A 13,722-nucleotide genomic window follows, 5' to 3' on the forward strand; every position below is an offset into this window, starting at 1 on the left:
ACAAAGGCCCCGGGCCACGGCTCTCCTCTCCCATGCCAGCATCCTGTAGGCTGAGTAAGATCCTCAATGCTCAGGATACACTCTCCTGCATCCCCGATATACTCAGAGCTAATCCAGAATCGCACACCTGGGGCCTACGGCCACACTCCCGGAGACCTTGCGCGCGCCATCTTGGGAGCATAGTTTGCTACAGGCCTCGCTTTCCGCACCTTGCAGTCATCGCCAGGGCTCTGCCTGCTGCAACATTCCACTTCCGCCTTGTTCCTGTCCTCCCCTCCACCCCGCTGCCCCCTGAGATAACGTATGCTGCACCCTCAGCCACTGGTCCCATCAGGAAAGGGAGCGCCAGGGCTAGGCAACCTCGTGCCTCCAAGTCATCCCAACCTTTTAAAAGAGGGCGCTTGGACACCTCCCACCGGTGTTGCCCCAGCAGGCCTGGCTCTTCCGAGCACCTGACTCGGCTCAGCCCAGAACACCCAGCGGCCACACGCACATGGGCGGGACCACAGCCCAGCTGTGGGCATCGGCCGGGCCTAGGAATTCGCCCGTGAGGAGGACAAGTATGGGAAGCCCCGGCAGCCATCCCTGGCCCCTGCCACCTCTGCCTCTGCCTCTGCCTCTGCCAGAGTGTGCCGGACCTCAGTCACGATGAGCGAGACGGTAGTGGGTTTTCACTCATTTTGTTCAGCTTTTCCAAGGAATGTTATTGGAGGACTCATCATCGATCCAAGCACGCCGGACGCACCAACCGCGTCCACGCCCCGGGCCGGGTCGGGCCGGGCCGGGGCCCGAACGAGCACCGTCACGGGGACGGTACTTGCACACCAACCCTCACAGCCTCCAACAACTGGCTCGGCACGGGGGAGGTGGACAAGCCAAGCTTACCGTCTTCGCCACGCTCCGGCCTGGGTCCCAGTCGCGAACACGGGGATGCCAAACAACAAACAGGACCCCACGGCATCAGCACACGTGGGCACGCTCCACTCAGCCACCAGGCACGCCTCCCTCGCCCGCCACCTTGTCCTGAAGAGTGTACACAAGTGACAAGCAACCATGAGAACAATGGCCCGGTGCCAGGGCTCTCCCTTCCCATGCCAGCTTCCTGTCGGCTGAGTATACTCCCCAAGGCTCACCATACACTGTCCTGCATCCCCAATCCACAGGGAGCGGATCCACGATCCCGCACCCGGGGGCTACTTCCGCACACACGGGGAACCTGGGCCCGCCATCTTGGGAGCATAGTTTGCTGCAGGCCTCGCTTTCCGCACCTTCTAGGCTTCACCAGGGGTATGCCTGCTGCAATTTTCCCCATCCTCCTTCTACCTGTCCTCCCCTCCACCCTCCACACTCCACCCCGCTGCCCGATGCCAGAAGGTCTGCTACACCCTCACCCACTGGTCCTCTAACAAAGGGAGGGCCAGGGCTGGCCCTCTCCAGGCGACCTCATGCCTCCAAGTCATCCCAACCTTTTAAGGAGGGCGCTTGGACACCTCACACCTGTTGTTCTCCAGCAGGCCTGGCTCTGCTGAGCATGTGGTTCCGCTCAGCCAAGAACACCCAGCGGCCCCACGCACACTGACGGGACCACAAACCCAGCCGTGGGCACCGGCCGCGCCTAGGAATTCGCCCGTGAGGAGGACAAGTATGGGAAGCCGCGGCAGCCATCCCTGGCCCCTGCCACCTCTGCCTCTGCCTCTGCCTCTGCCAGAGTGTGCCGGACCTCAGTCACGATGAGCGAGACGGTAGTGGGTTTTCACTCATTTTGTTCAGCTTTTCCAAGGAATGTTATTGGAGGACTCATCATCGATCCAAGCACGCCGGACGCACCAACCGCGTCCACGCCCCTGGCCGGGCCCGGGCCCGACCGAGCTCATTTAGGGGGCGCTATGGCCACGCCAAATCCTGCATATCCTCCAACAACTGGCTTGGCACCCGTGCAGGTGGACAAACCAAGCTTACCGTCTTCGCCACGCCCCGGCCTGGGTCCCAGTCGCGAACACGGGGATGCCAACCAGAAAACAGGACCCCACGGCCTCAGCACAGGTGGGCACGCTCCAGGTCAGCCACCAGGCACGCCTCCCTCGCCCGCCACCTCGTCCTGAAGAGTGCACACAGAAGACAAGCAACCATGAGAACAAAGGCCCCGGGCCACGGCTCTCCTCTCCCATGCCAGCATCCTGTAGGCTGAGTAAGATCCTCAATGCTCAGGATACACTCTCCTGCATCCCCGATATACTCAGAGCTAATCCAGAATCGCACACCTGGGGCCTACGGCCACACTCCCGGAGACCTTGCGCGCGCCATCTTGGGAGCATAGTTTGCTACAGGCCTCGCTTTCCGCACCTTGCAGTCATCGCCAGGGCTCTGCCTGCTGCAACATTCCACTTCCGCCTTGTTCCTGTCCTCCCCTCCACCCCGCTGCCCCCTGAGATAACGTATGCTGCACCCTCAGCCACTGGTCCCATCAGGAAAGGGAGCGCCAGGGCTAGGCAACCTCGTGCCTCCAAGTCATCCCAACCTTTTAAAAGAGGGCGCTTGGACACCTCCCACCGGTGTTGCCCCAGCAGGCCTGGCTCTTCCGAGCACCTGACTCGGCTCAGCCCAGAACACCCAGCGGCCACACGCACATGGGCGGGACCACAGCCCAGCTGTGGGCATCGGCCGGGCCTAGGAATTCGCCCGTGAGGAGGACAAGTATGGGAAGCCCCGGCAGCCATCCCTGGCCCCTGCCACCTCTGCCTCTGCCTCTGCCTCTGCCAGAGTGTGCCGGACCTCAGTCACGATGAGCGAGACGGTAGTGGGTTTTCACTCATTTTGTTCAGCTTTTCCAAGGAATGTTATTGGAGGACTCATCATCGATCCAAGCACGCCGGACGCACCAACCGCGTCCACGCCCCGGGCCGGGTCGGGCCGGGCCGGGGCCCGAACGAGCACCGTCACGGGGACGGTACTTGCACACCAACCCTCACAGCCTCCAACAACTGGCTCGGCACGGGGGAGGTGGACAAGCCAAGCTTACCGTCTTCGCCACGCTCCGGCCTGGGTCCCAGTCGCGAACACGGGGATGCCAAACAACAAACAGGACCCCACGGCATCAGCACACGTGGGCACGCTCCACTCAGCCACCAGGCACGCCTCCCTCGCCCGCCACCTTGTCCTGAAGAGTGTACACAAGTGACAAGCAACCATGAGAACAATGGCCCGGTGCCAGGGCTCTCCCTTCCCATGCCAGCTTCCTGTCGGCTGAGTATACTCCCCAAGGCTCACCATACACTGTCCTGCATCCCCAATCCACAGGGAGCGGATCCACGATCCCGCACCCGGGGGCTACTTCTGCACACACGGGGAACCTGGGCCCGCCATCTTGGGAGCATAGTTTGCTGCAGGCCTTGCTTTCCGCACCTTCTAGGCTTCACCAGGGGTATGCCTGCTGCAATTTTCCCCATCCTCCTTCTACCTGTCCTCCCCTCCACCCTCCACACTCCACCCCGCTGCCCGATGCCAGAAGGTCTGCTACACCCTCACCCACTGGTCCTCTAACAAAGGGAGGGCCAGGGCTGGCCCTCTCCAGGCGACCTCATGCCTCCAAGTCATCCCAACCTTTTAAGGAGGGCGCTTGGACACCTCACACCTGTTGTTCTCCAGCAGGCCTGGCTCTGCTGAGCATGTGGTTCCGCTCAGCCAAGAACACCCAGCGGCCCCACGCACACTGACGGGACCACAAACCCAGCCGTGGGCACCGGCCGCGCCTAGGAATTCGCCCGTGAGGAGGACAAGTATGGGAAGCCGCGGCAGCCATCCCTGGCCCCTGCCACCTCTGCCTCTGCCTCTGCCTCTGCCAGAGTGTGCCGGACCTCAGTCACGATGAGCGAGACGGTAGTGGGTTTTCACTCATTTTGTTCAGCTTTTCCAAGGAATGTTATTGGAGGACTCATCATCGATCCAAGCACGCCGGACGCACCAACCGCGTCCACGCCCCTGGCCGGGCCCGGGCCCGACCGAGCTCATTTAGGGGGCGCTATGGCCACGCCAAATCCTGCATATCCTCCAACAACTGGCTTGGCACCCGTGCAGGTGGACAAACCAAGCTTACCGTCTTCGCCACGCCCCGGCCTGGGTCCCAGTCGCGAACACGGGGATGCCAACCAGAAAACAGGACCCCACGGCCTCAGCACAGGTGGGCACGCTCCAGGTCAGCCACCAGGCACGCCTCCCTCGCCCGCCACCTCGTCCTGAAGAGTGCACACAGAAGACAAGCAACCATGAGAACAAAGGCCCCGGGCCACGGCTCTCCTCTCCCATGCCAGCATCCTGTAGGCTGAGTAAGATCCTCAATGCTCAGGATACACTCTCCTGCATCCCCGATATACTCAGAGCTAATCCAGAATCGCACACCTGGGGCCTACGGCCACACTCCCGGAGACCTTGCGCGCGCCATCTTGGGAGCATAGTTTGCTACAGGCCTCGCTTTCCGCACCTTGCAGTCATCGCCAGGGCTCTGCCTGCTGCAACATTCCACTTCCGCCTTGTTCCTGTCCTCCCCTCCACCCCGCTGCCCCCTGAGATAACGTATGCTGCACCCTCAGCCACTGGTCCCATCAGGAAAGCGAGCGCCAGGGCTAGGCAACCTCGTGCCTACAGGCAACCTCGTGCCTCCAAGTCATCCCAACCTTTTAAAAGAGGGCGCTTGGACACCTCCCACCGGTGTTGCCCCAGCAGGCCTGGCTCTTCCGAGCACCTGACTCGGCTCAGCCCAGAACACCCAGCGGCCACACGCACATGGGCGGGACCACAGCCCAGCTGTGGGCATCGGCCGGGCCTAGGAATTCGCCCGTGAGGAGGACAAGTATGGGAAGCCCCGGCAGCCATCCCTGGCCCCTGCCACCTCTGCCTCTGCCTCTGCCTCTGCCAGAGTGTGCCGGACCTCAGTCACGATGAGCGAGACGGTAGTGGGTTTTCACTCATTTTGTTCAGCTTTTCCAAGGAATGTTATTGGAGGACTCATCATCGATCCAAGCACGCCGGACGCACCAACCGCGTCCACGCCCCGGGCCGGGTCGGGCCGGGCCGGGGCCCGAACGAGCACCGTCACGGGGACGGTACTTGCACACCAACCCTCACAGCCTCCAACAACTGGCTCGGCACGGGGGAGGTGGACAAGCCAAGCTTACCGTCTTCGCCACGCTCCGGCCTGGGTCCCAGTCGCGAACACGGGGATGCCAAACAACAAACAGGACCCCACGGCATCAGCACACGTGGGCACGCTCCACTCAGCCACCAGGCACGCCTCCCTCGCCCGCCACCTTGTCCTGAAGAGTGTACACAAGTGACAAGCAACCATGAGAACAATGGCCCGGTGCCAGGGCTCTCCCTTCCCATGCCAGCTTCCTGTCGGCTGAGTATACTCCCCAAGGCTCACCATACACTGTCCTGCATCCCCAATCCACAGGGAGCGGATCCACGATCCCGCACCCGGGGGCTACTTCCGCACACACGGGGAACCTGGGCCCGCCATCTTGGGAGCATAGTTTGCTGCAGGCCTCGCTTTCCGCACCTTCTAGGCTTCACCAGGGGTATGCCTGCTGCAATTTTCCCCATCCTCCTTCTACCTGTCCTCCCCTCCACCCTCCACACTCCACCCCGCTGCCCGATGCCAGAAGGTCTGCTACACCCTCACCCACTGGTCCTCTAACAAAGGGAGGGCCAGGGCTGGCCCTCTCCAGGCGACCTCATGCCTCCAAGTCATCCCAACCTTTTAAGGAGGGCGCTTGGACACCTCACACCTGTTGTTCTCCAGCAGGCCTGGCTCTGCTGAGCATGTGGTTCCGCTCAGCCAAGAACACCCAGCGGCCCCACGCACACTGACGGGACCACAAACCCAGCCGTGGGCACCGGCCGCGCCTAGGAATTCGCCCGTGAGGAGGACAAGTATGGGAAGCCGCGGCAGCCATCCCTGGCCCCTGCCACCTCTGCCTCTGCCTCTGCCTCTGCCAGAGTGTGCCGGACCTCAGTCACGATGAGCGAGACGGTAGTGGGTTTTCACTCATTTTGTTCAGCTTTTCCAAGGAATGTTATTGGAGGACTCATCATCGATCCAAGCACGCCGGACGCACCAACCGCGTCCACGCCCCTGGCCGGGCCCGGGCCCGACCGAGCTCATTTAGGGGGCGCTATGGCCATGCCAAATCCTGCATATCCTCCAACAACTGGCTTGGCACCCGTGCAGGTGGACAAACCAAGCTTACCGTCTTCGCCACGCCCCGGCCTGGGTCCCAGTCACGAACACGGGGATGCCAACCAGAAAACAGGACCCCACGGCCTCAGCACAGGTGGGCACGCTCCAGGTCAGCCACCAGGCACGCCTCCCTCGCCCGCCACCTCGTCCTGAAGAGTGCACACAGAAGACAAGCAACCATGAGAACAAAGGCCCCGGGCCACGGCTCTCCTCTCCCATGCCAGCATCCTGTAGGCTGAGTAAGATCCTCAATGCTCAGGATACACTCTCCTGCATCCCCGATATACTCAGAGCTAATCCAGAATCGCACACCTGGGGCCTACGGCCACACTCCCGGAGACCTTGCGCGCGCCATCTTGGGAGCATAGTTTGCTACAGGCCTCGCTTTCCGCACCTTGCAGTCATCGCCAGGGCTCTGCCTGCTGCAACATTCCAATTCCGCCTTGTTCCTGTCCTCCCCTCCACCCCGCTGCCCCCTGAGATAACGTATGCTGCACCCTCAGCCACTGGTCCCATCAGGAAAGGGAGCGCCAGGGCTAGGCAACCTCGTGCCTCCAAGTCATCCCAACCTTTTAAAAGAGGGCGCTTGGACACCTCCCACCGGTGTTGCCCCAGCAGGCCTGGCTCTTCCGAGCACCTGACTCGGCTCAGCCCAGAACACCCAGCGGCCACACGCACATGGGCGGGACCACAGCCCAGCTGTGGGCATCGGCCGGGCCTAGGAATTCGCCCGTGAGGAGGACAAGTATGGGAAGCCCCGGCAGCCATCCCTGGCCCCTGCCACCTCTGCCTCTGCCTCTGCCTCTGCCAGAGTGTGCCGGACCTCAGTCACGATGAGCGAGACGGTAGTGGGTTTTCACTCATTTTGTTCAGCTTTTCCAAGGAATGTTATTGGAGGACTCATCATCGATCCAAGCACGCCGGACGCACCAACCGCGTCCACGCCCCGGGCCGGGTCGGGCCGGGCCTGGGCCCGAACGAGCACCGTCACGGGGACGGTACTTGCACACCAACCCTCACAGCCTCCAACAACTGGCTCGGCACGGGGGAGGTGGACAAGCCAAGCTTACCGTCTTCGCCACGCTCCGGCCTGGGTCCCAGTCGCGAACACGGGGATGCCAAACAACAAACAGGACCCCACGGCATCAGCACAGGTGGGCACGCTCCACTCAGCCACCAGGCACGCCTCCCTCGCCCGCCACCTTGTCCTGAAGAGTGTACACAAGTGACAAGCAACCATGAGAACAATGGCCCGGTGCCAGGGCTCTCCCTTCCCATGCCAGCTTCCTGTCGGCTGAGTATACTCCCCAAGGCTCACCATACACTGTCCTGCATCCCCAATCCACAGGGAGCGGATCCACCATCCCGCACCCGGGGGCTACTTCCGCACACACGGGGAACCTGGGCCCGCCATCTTGGGAGCATAGTTTGCTGCAGGCCTCGCTTTCCGCACCTTCTAGGCTTCACCAGGGGTATGCCTGCTGCAATTTTCCCCATCCTCCTTCTACCTGTCCTCCCCTCCACCCTCCACACTCCACCCCGCTGCCCGATGCCAGAAGGTCTGCTACACCCTCACCCACTGGTCCTCTAACAAAGGGAGGGCCAGGGCTGGCCCTCTCCAGGCGACCTCATGCCTCCAAGTCATCCCAACCTTTTAAGGAGGGCGCTTGGACACCTCACACCTGTTGTTCTCCAGCAGGCCTGGCTCTGCTGAGCATGTGGTTCCGCTCAGCCAAGAACCCCCAGCGGCCCCACGCACACTGACGGGACCACAAACCCAGCCGTGGGCACCGGCCGCGCCTAGGAATTCGCCCGTGAGGAGGACAAGTATGGGAAGCCGCGGCAGCCATCCCGGGCCCCTGCCACCTCTGCCTCTGCCAGAGTGTGCCGGACCTCAGTCACGATGAGCGAGATGGTAGTGGGTTTTCACTCATTTTGTTCAGCTTTTCCAAGGAATGTTATTGGAGGACTCATCATCGATCCAAGCACGCCGGACGCACCAACCGCGTCCACGCCCCTGGCCGGGCCCGGGCCCGACCGAGCTCATTTAGGGGGCGCTATGGCCACGCCAAATCCTGCATATCCTCCAACAACTGGCTTGGCACCCGTGCAGGTGGACAAACCAAGCTTACCGTCTTCGCCACGCCCCGGCCTGGGTCCCAGTCGCGAACACGGGGATGCCAACCAGAAAACAGGACCCCACGGCCTCAGCACAGGTGGGCACGCTCCAGGTCAGCCACCAGGCACGCCTCCCTCGCCCGCCACCTCGTCCTGAAGAGTGCACACAGAAGACAAGCAACCATGAGAACAAAGGCCCCGGGCCACGGCTCTCCTCTCCCATGCCAGCATCCTGTAGGCTGAGTAAGATCCTCAATGCTCAGGATACACTCTCCTGCATCCCCGATATACTCAGAGCTAATCCAGAATCGCACACCTGGGGCCTACGGCCACACTCCCGGAGACCTTGCGCGCGCCATCTTGGGAGCATAGTTTGCTACAGGCCTCGCTTTCCGCACCTTGCAGTCATCGCCAGGGCTCTGCCTGCTGCAACATTCCACTTCCGCCTTGTTCCTGTCCTCCCCTCCACCCCGCTGCCCCCTGAGATAACGTATGCTGCACCCTCAGCCACTGGTCCCATCAGGAAAGGGAGCGCCAGGGCTAGGCAACCTCGTGCCTCCAAGTCATCCCAACCTTTTAAAAGAGGGCGCTTGGACACCTCCCACCGGTGTTGCCCCAGCAGGCCTGGCTCTTCCGAGCACCTGACTCGGCTCAGCCCAGAACACCCAGCGGCCACACGCACATGGGCGGGACCACAGCCCAGCTGTGGGCATCGGCCGGGCCTAGGAATTCGCCCGTGAGGAGGACAAGTACGGGAAGCCCCGGCAGCCATCCCTGGCCCCTGCCACCTCTGCCTCTGCCTCTGCCTCTGCCAGAGTGTGCCGGACCTCAGTCACGATGAGCGAGACGGTAGTGGGTTTTCACTCATTTTGTTCAGCTTTTCCAAGGAATGTTATTGGAGGACTCATCATCGATCCAAGCACGCCGGACGCACCAACCGCGTCCACGCCCCGGGCCGGGTCGGGCCGGGCCGGGGCCCGAACGAGCACCGTCACGGGGACGGTACTTGCACACCAACCCTCACAGCCTCCAACAACTGGCTCGGCACGGGGGAGGTGGACAAGCCAAGCTTACCGTCTTCGCCACGCTCCGGCCTGGGTCCCAGTCGCGAACACGGGGATGCCAAACAACAAACAGGACCCCACGGCATCAGCACACGTGGGCACGCTCCACTCAGCCACCAGGCACGCCTCCCTCGCCCGCCACCTTGTCCTGAAGAGTGTACACAAGTGACAAGCAACCATGAGAACAATGGCCCGGTGCCAGGGCTCTCCCTTCCCATGCCAGCTTCCTGTCGGCTGAGTATACTCCCCAAGGCTCACCATACACTGTCCTGCATCCCCAATCCACAGGGAGCGGATCCACGATCCCGCACCCGGGGGCTACTTCCGCACACACGGGGAACCTGGGCCCGCCATCTTGGGAGCATAGTTTGCTGCAGGCCTCGCTTTCCGCACCTTCTAGGCTTCACCAGGGGTATGCCTGCTGCAATTTTCCCCATCCTCCTTCTACCTGTCCTCCCCTCCACCCTCCACACTCCACCCCGCTGCCCGATGCCAGAAGGTCTGCTACACCCTCACCCACTGGTCCTCTAACAAAGGGAGGGCCAGGGCTGGCCCTCTCCAGGCGACCTCATGCCTCCAAGTCATCCCAACCTTTTAAGGAGGGCGCTTGGACACCTCACACCTGTTGTTCTCCAGCAGGCCTGGCTCTGCTGAGCATGTGGTTCCGCTCAGCCAAGAACACCCAGCGGCCCCACGCACACTGACGGGACCACAAACCCAGCCGTGGGCACCGGCCGCGCCTAGGAATTCGCCCGTGAGGAGGACAAGTATGGGAAGCCGCGGCAGCCCATCCCTGGCCCTGCCACCTCTGCCTCTGCCTCTGCCTCTGCCAGAGTGTGCCGGACCTCAGTCACGATGAGCGAGACGGTAGTGGGTTTTCACTCATTTTGTTCAGCTTTTCCAAGAATGTTATTGGAGGACTCATCATCGATCCAAGCACGCCGGACGCACCAACCGCGTCCACGCCCCTGGCCGGGCCCGGGCCCGACCGAGCTCATTTAGGGGGCGCTATGGCCACGCCAAATCCTGCATATCCTCCAACAACTGGCTTGGCACCCGTGCAGGTGGACAAACCAAGCTTACCGTCTTCGCCACGCCCCGGCCTGGGTCCCAGTCGCGAACACGGGGATGCCAACCAGAAAACAGGACCCCACGGCCTCAGCACAGGTGGGCACGCTCCAGGTCAGCCACCAGGCACGCCTCCCTCGCCCGCCACCTCGTCCTGAAGAGTGCACACAGAAGACAAGCAACCATGAGAACAAAGGCCCCGGGCCACGGCTCTCCTCTCCCATGCCAGCATCCTGTAGGCTGAGTAAGATCCTCAATGCTCAGGATACACTCTCCTGCATCCCCGATATACTCAGAGCTAATCCAGAATCGCACACCTGGGGCCTACGGCCACACTCCCGGAGACCTTGCGAGCGCCATCTTGGGAGCATAGTTTGCTACAGGCCTCGCTTTCCGCACCTTGCAGTCATCGCCAGGGCTCTGCCTGCTGCAACATTCCACTTCCGCCTTGTTCCTGTCCTCCCCTCCACCCGCTGCCCCCTGAGATAACGTATGCTGCACCCTCAGCCACTGGTCCCATCAGGAAAGCGAGCGCCAGGGCTAGGCAACCTCGTGCCTACAGGCAACCCGTGCCTCCAAGTCATCCCAACCTTTTAAAAGAGGGCGCTTGGACACCTCCCACCGGTGTTGCCCCAGCAGGCCTGGCTCTTCCGAGCACCTGACTCGGCTCAGCCCAGAACACCCAGCGGCCACACGCACATGGGCGGGACCCACAGCCCAGCTGTGGGCATCGGCCGGGCCTAGAATTCGCCCGTGAGGAGGACAAGTATGGGAAGCCCCGGCAGCCATCCCTGGCCCCTGCCACCTCTGCCTCTGCCTCTGCCTCTGCCAGAGTGTGCCTGACCTCAGTCACGATGAGCGAGACGGTAGTGGGTTTCACTCATTTTGTTCAGCTTTTCCAAGGAATGTTATTGGAGGACTCATCATCGATCCAAGCACGCCGGACGCACCAACCGCGTCCACGCCCCGGGCCGGGGTCGGGCCGGGCCGGGGCCCGAACGAGCACCGTCACGGGGACGGTACTTGCACACCAACCCTCACAGCCTCCAACAACTGGCTCGGCACGGGGGAGGTGGACAAGCCAAGCTTACCGTCTTCGCCACGCTCCGGCCTGGGTCCCAGTCGCGAACACGGGGATGCCAAACAACAAACAGGACCCCACGGCATCAGCACACGTGGGCACGCTCCACTCAGCCACCAGGCACGCCTCCCTCGCCCGCCACCTTGTCCTGAAGAGTGTACACAAGTGACAAGCAACCATGAGAACAATGGCCCGGTGCCAGGGCTCTCCCTTCCCATGCCAGCTTCCTGTCGGCTGAGTATACTCCCCAAGGCTCACCGTACACTGTCCTGCATCCCCAATCCACAGGGAGCGGATCCACGATCCCGCACCCGGGGGCTACTTCCGCACACACCGGGGAACCTGGGCCCGCCATCTTGGGAGCATAGTTTGCTGCAGGCCTCGCTTTCCGCACCTTCTAGGCTTCACCAGGGGTATGCCTGCTGCAATTTTCCCCATCCTCCTTCTACCTGTCCTCCCCTCCACCCTCCACACTCCACCCCGCTGCCCGATGCCAGAAGGTCTGCTACACCCTCACCCACTGGTCCTCTAACAAAGGGAGGGCCAGGGCTGGCCCTCTCCCAGGCGACCTCATGCCTCCAAGTCATCCCAACCTTTTAAGGAGGGCGCTTGGACACCTCACACCTGTTGTTCTCCAGCAGGCCTGGCTCTGCTGAGCATGTGGTTCCGCTCAGCCAAGAACCCCCAGCGGCCCCACGCACACTGACGGGACCACAAACCCAGCCGTGGGCACCGGCCGCGCCTAGGAATTCGCCCGTGAGGAGGACAAGTATGGGAAGCCGCGGCAGCCATCCCTGGCCCCTGCCACCTCTGCCTCTGCCTCTGCCTCTGCCAGAGTGTGCCGGACCTCAGTCACGATGAGCGAGACGGTAGTGGGTTTTCACTCCATTTTGTTCAGCTTTTCCAAGGAATGTTATTGGAGGACTCATCATCGATCCAAGCACGCCGGACGCACCAACCGCGTCCACGGCCCTGGCCGGGCCCGGGCCCGACCGAGCTCATTTAGGGGGCGCTATGGCCACGCCAAATCCTGCATATCCTCCAACAACTGGCTTGGCACCCGTGCAGGTGGACAAACCAAGCTTACCGTCTTCGCCACGCCCCGGCCTGGGTCCCAGTCGCGAACACGGGGATGCCAACCAGAAAACAGGACCCCACGGCCTCAGCACAGGTGGGCACGCTCCAGGTCAGCCACCAGGCACGCCTCCCTCCGCCCGCCACCTCGTCCTGAAGAGTGCACACAGAAGACAAGCAACATGAGAACAAAGGCCCCGGGCCACGGCTCTCCTCTCCCATGCCAGCATCCTGTAGGCTGAGTAAGATCCTCAATGCTCAGGATACACTCTCCTGCATCCCCGATATACTCAGAGCTAACCAGAATCGCACACCTGGGGCCTACGGCCACACACCCGGAGACCTTGCGCGCGCCATCTTGGGAGCATAGTTTGCTACAGGCCTCGCTTTCCGCACCTTGCAGTCATCGCCAGGGCTCTGCCTGCTGCAACATTCCACTTCCGCCTTGTTCCTGTCCTCCCCTCCACCCCGCTGCCCCCTGAGATAACGTATGCTGCACCCTCAGCCACTGGTCCCATCAGGAAAGGGAGCGCCAGTGGCTAGGCAACCATCGTGCCTACAGGCAACCTCGTGCCTCCAAGTCATCCCAACTTTTAAAAGAGGGCGCTTGGACACCTCCCACCGGTGTTGCCCCAGCAGGCCTGGCTCTTCCGAGCACCTGACTCGGCTCAGCCCAGAACACCCAGCGGCCACACGCACATGGGCGGGACCACAGCCCAGCTGTGGGCATCGGCCGGGCCTAGGAATTCGCCCGTGAGGAGGACAAGTATGGGAAGCCCCGGCAGCCATCCCTGGCCCCTGCCACCTCTGCCTCTGCCTCTGCCTCTGCCAGAGTGTGCCGGACCTCAGTCACGATGAGCGAGACGGTAGTGGGTTTTCACTCATTTTGTTCAGCTTTTTCCAAGGAATGTTATTGGAGGACTCATCATCGATCCAAGCACGCCGGGACGCACCAACCGCGTCCACGCCCCGGGCCGGGTCGGCCGGGCCGGGGCCCGAACGAGCACCGTCACGGGGACGGTACTTGCACACCAACCCTCACAGCCTCCAACAACTGGCTCGGCACGGGGAGGTGGACAAAG

At 62.4% G+C, this 13,722-nt stretch overlaps 13 non-coding genes across 13 annotated transcripts; all 13 read right to left on the minus strand.

Annotated features, from left to right (window-relative positions):
• Positions 1–634: 634 nt before the first annotated feature.
• Positions 635–728, minus strand: LOC144372971 (small nucleolar RNA SNORD116). The gene has a single exon (XR_013432781.1). It is a non-coding gene; the product is annotated as a small nucleolar RNA SNORD116 (small nucleolar RNA).
• A 988-nt stretch (positions 729–1,716) lies between these two features.
• Positions 1,717–1,810, minus strand: LOC144372972 (small nucleolar RNA SNORD116). The gene has a single exon (XR_013432782.1). It is a non-coding gene; the product is annotated as a small nucleolar RNA SNORD116 (small nucleolar RNA).
• A 958-nt stretch (positions 1,811–2,768) lies between these two features.
• LOC144372973 (small nucleolar RNA SNORD116) lies at positions 2,769–2,862 on the minus strand. Its single transcript, XR_013432783.1, has one exon. It is a non-coding gene; the product is annotated as a small nucleolar RNA SNORD116 (small nucleolar RNA).
• Positions 2,863–3,850: 988 nt separating this feature from the next.
• Positions 3,851–3,944, minus strand: LOC144372974 (small nucleolar RNA SNORD116). Its single transcript, XR_013432784.1, has one exon. It is a non-coding gene; the product is annotated as a small nucleolar RNA SNORD116 (small nucleolar RNA).
• Positions 3,945–4,920: 976 nt separating this feature from the next.
• LOC144372975 (small nucleolar RNA SNORD116) lies at positions 4,921–5,014 on the minus strand. The gene has a single exon (XR_013432785.1). It is a non-coding gene; the product is annotated as a small nucleolar RNA SNORD116 (small nucleolar RNA).
• A 988-nt stretch (positions 5,015–6,002) lies between these two features.
• LOC144372976 (small nucleolar RNA SNORD116) lies at positions 6,003–6,096 on the minus strand. Its single transcript, XR_013432786.1, has one exon. It is a non-coding gene; the product is annotated as a small nucleolar RNA SNORD116 (small nucleolar RNA).
• A 958-nt stretch (positions 6,097–7,054) lies between these two features.
• Positions 7,055–7,148, minus strand: LOC144372977 (small nucleolar RNA SNORD116). Its single transcript, XR_013432787.1, has one exon. It is a non-coding gene; the product is annotated as a small nucleolar RNA SNORD116 (small nucleolar RNA).
• A 976-nt stretch (positions 7,149–8,124) lies between these two features.
• On the minus strand, positions 8,125–8,218 carry LOC144373007 (small nucleolar RNA SNORD116). The gene has a single exon (XR_013432817.1). It is a non-coding gene; the product is annotated as a small nucleolar RNA SNORD116 (small nucleolar RNA).
• A 958-nt stretch (positions 8,219–9,176) lies between these two features.
• Positions 9,177–9,270, minus strand: LOC144372978 (small nucleolar RNA SNORD116). The gene has a single exon (XR_013432788.1). It is a non-coding gene; the product is annotated as a small nucleolar RNA SNORD116 (small nucleolar RNA).
• Positions 9,271–10,258: 988 nt separating this feature from the next.
• LOC144372958 (small nucleolar RNA SNORD116) lies at positions 10,259–10,351 on the minus strand. Its single transcript, XR_013432768.1, has one exon. It is a non-coding gene; the product is annotated as a small nucleolar RNA SNORD116 (small nucleolar RNA).
• A 974-nt stretch (positions 10,352–11,325) lies between these two features.
• On the minus strand, positions 11,326–11,418 carry LOC144372959 (small nucleolar RNA SNORD116). The gene has a single exon (XR_013432769.1). It is a non-coding gene; the product is annotated as a small nucleolar RNA SNORD116 (small nucleolar RNA).
• A 991-nt stretch (positions 11,419–12,409) lies between these two features.
• LOC144372957 (small nucleolar RNA SNORD116) lies at positions 12,410–12,504 on the minus strand. The gene has a single exon (XR_013432767.1). It is a non-coding gene; the product is annotated as a small nucleolar RNA SNORD116 (small nucleolar RNA).
• Positions 12,505–13,480: 976 nt separating this feature from the next.
• On the minus strand, positions 13,481–13,575 carry LOC144373005 (small nucleolar RNA SNORD116). The gene has a single exon (XR_013432815.1). It is a non-coding gene; the product is annotated as a small nucleolar RNA SNORD116 (small nucleolar RNA).
• Between the last annotated feature and the right edge of the window lie 147 nt (positions 13,576–13,722).

This window comes from Ictidomys tridecemlineatus, unplaced genomic scaffold (genome assembly GCF_052094955.1).
Source record: "Ictidomys tridecemlineatus isolate mIctTri1 unplaced genomic scaffold, mIctTri1.hap1 Scaffold_2031, whole genome shotgun sequence".
In the NCBI taxonomy this organism is placed as follows: domain Eukaryota; kingdom Metazoa; phylum Chordata; class Mammalia; order Rodentia; family Sciuridae; genus Ictidomys; species Ictidomys tridecemlineatus.